This window comes from Limulus polyphemus, unplaced genomic scaffold (genome assembly GCF_000517525.1).
Source record: "Limulus polyphemus unplaced genomic scaffold, Limulus_polyphemus-2.1.2 Scaffold1449, whole genome shotgun sequence".
Lineage (NCBI taxonomy): Eukaryota > Metazoa > Arthropoda > Merostomata > Xiphosura > Limulidae > Limulus > Limulus polyphemus.
The window spans coordinates 1-2860 of record NW_013667059.1 but is presented as its reverse complement, the minus strand read 5'-3'; the positions used below and the strand labels follow the sequence as shown (position 1 = coordinate 2860).

The following is a 2860-nucleotide window of genomic DNA, read 5'->3' as shown; positions in this document are numbered from 1 at the left end:
GTTATTATTCGATGTCTTATACACGTTTTTCTTCCGTTCCTTTTTCTATTTATTTATATAAATATTAAACTGTTATTTATGGTATGTTTTTCTTTCGTGTTAGTGGAAAGTTCTGGCCACTGGCTCATTCATACACTGTATGCAGGCTATTTAATAGTTTACAAAGAGTCAAAAAAGGACTTTTTGGAAACAAAATATCCAACATTACCTGTAACCGTAGATGAACGAACAGAAATATCTAGAAATGTTATACAGAAGGCAATATCCAACGTTGAAAAACATCGGAAGCTACAGCGAGAAGCTTGTACCCGTTAGTCTCCTTCGGGCAAAATTAAAAGTAGGTAACTCGCTACTATCGTTAACAATACATCAAATAAGTTCTAGAGTGAATCTTACTGAACGTTATTCTAAGACTGAATGAACTATTCAAAGTTACTATTTGTGTTACTCTATTTTTATATAAATTAGGTTATATCGTGTTAATAGGACAATTTTAGGTTTCTAAAATGAATTTTTCCAGTGAATTTTTTTAAACACCAGAGGAAATGGTCATCGTCCTATACCTTTGCAGAAAATTTAAATGGCGCAAGAAGGCTTTCAGATTGCGCCCTCCCCTCCATCAAAATAAAAGACTTATTCTGGTGTGTCCACATCTCATCCTTCGACGTAACGTACTGAAGAGTCATGTATGTCCTCTGCTTAACGTAAGTGGTCTTTGAACTCGAACACTTCCTGTAAAGTGAACCAGAGGAGGAAAGTAGAGAAGATGAAGATTCATGAACATGAATTATTTCTTTGTAAGGTATCTGTACTGAAACTGTAAAGGATTCATGATGTCAGTGTAATGAGGCAGTTAAAAGTTAGGATATGAAAATTAGGAATTTAGGAGTGATTAATGTAATCACTTCGGTTTTCGAAAGGAGTGTGAGGTAGCAAACTATTTTATTTTGTTATGGTTTTGTTTAGTTAACTTATTCTTTCTATCGTTTAGTTTATCTGTCAATTTATAGTTTACACTTAAACGCTAACTCACTTCCTAGCTAATCGCATTTACTTTTAGATTCTAAGTTATCGGACTGACACCAGTTTCCCATATCGGTGACGTACAGATATTTAACATTGGTAAATAGTATGTAAATAATGATAACATGAATTAATCTGTTGTTCTAACTAGTCACATAATTATTGCAGCTCAGCTTGTATTTGGACTCGACGATTTTCCGTAACCAGAGCAGAAAGGTAGACAATATGAAGAAGAACGAATTTTCTTTGTAAGATATGTATTTAAAGTGGGCAGAATTCATGATGTCAGTATAACGAGGTCGTTAAAATTAAGGATACGAAAATTGGGAATTTAGTGATTTAATGAAATCACTTTTTCGAAAGAGCAAGGAATGTGAGATAGCAAATTCTATTTTTATTTCGTTATGACTTTATTTTCAGTTCATTTATTATTCTTTCTATCGTTTAGTTAACCTGTGAAATTTGTTTTAAGTTTAAACGCTATCTCGCATTCTATTTAATTATAATATTTTTAAGTTTGTAACAGTTATGAGACTGACATCAGTTTTCCCTATCGGTGATTTTTAAATAATGTATCTTGAATATAAACCTTGTCATGAGCTTCAATAAGTTTGCTCACGAGAGATGGTGGAGAAGTGTCTATTAGATGTTTTATAGTTCTGTGTATGTTTTCTTTGCTTAACTCCCTTTTATTTACTGAAATATTAATCCTGATATTAGTGGTATATTTTTTCATGTTAGTACAAAGTCCTCACCACTTTCATATCCATATGTTCTATACGAAATACTTAATACTTTATAAGGGTTCAAAGAACGACGTTTTGACAACAACCAGCGAACACAACTATTTTAAAACGTTATACAGAAGACAAGATCCAATGTTGACAAGCTAGTAACGGTAAGTCACAATTAAAAGTAGTTGACTTGCAAATAATATTATGAATACATCCATTATCTTCTGCAGTAAATAATTTTACTCTAAAGTTTATTTTAAATTGAATTGGACTATCCAAACTCTCTACTTGTGATTAATTTTTTTTTCTCCAGTTATAATTCCTTTACCATTCTTATCTTAGGCATTTTCACAAAATTAAATGCTGCAAGAAGCCTTGGAGATTTGCCCAACAAAATAAAAAAAACAACTAATTCTGGTGTATCCACATCTCATCATTCCACATAACATGCTAATGACTTTTGTCTTCTGCTCAACCTGGCTGATCTTTGAACTCAAACTTTCTGTAAGTTGAACCAGAACAGGAAAGATGAAGCTGAAGATTCAAGAATATGACTTATTTTTACTTGTAAGGTTTCTGAAACTGAAGTATTCAATGTTAGTATAATGAGGGCGTTAAAAGTAACGATACGAAAATTGGAAGTTTAGGAATGATTAATGTAATCACTTCGGTTTCCGAAAAGGGTAAGGAGTGTGAGATAGCAAATTTTGTTTTCATTTTGTTATGCTTTTGTTTACCATTCAATTATTTCTTCTATCGTTTAGTTAATCTGTCTATTTCTAATTGACATTTAAACGCTAACTCGCATTATAGTAAACCACATCAATTTCTAAAATTATATAAATTATCAAACTGCAGCCGATTTTCCGTAGGGGTGACATTCAGATATTAATGTTGGGAAAGTGTGCACGTGATTATCACATGAATTCTGATTTCTTGATGTGATTAGTTTAGTTAATTATCACAGATTAGCTGGTCTTGGAACACAAGAACTTGCTTTGAACTGAACTAGAGCCGGAAGCTAAAGCCAAATATAGAAGAAAAGGGAATGATTTCGCCTTGAAAGGTATTTCTATTTAAATTGTTAAGATTGACGATGTCAG

The 2860-nt window shown here is 32.2% G+C and overlaps 1 long non-coding RNA gene across 1 annotated transcript; it reads left to right on the top strand.

Annotated features, from left to right (window-relative positions):
- Positions 1 to 310: 310 nt before the first annotated feature.
- Positions 311 to 1275, top strand: LOC111086809. The gene is made up of 3 exons (XR_002611525.1): positions 311 to 341; positions 541 to 704; positions 1192 to 1275. It is a non-coding gene; the product is annotated as an uncharacterized LOC111086809 (long non-coding RNA).
- The last annotated feature ends 1585 nt before the right edge of the window (positions 1276 to 2860 follow it).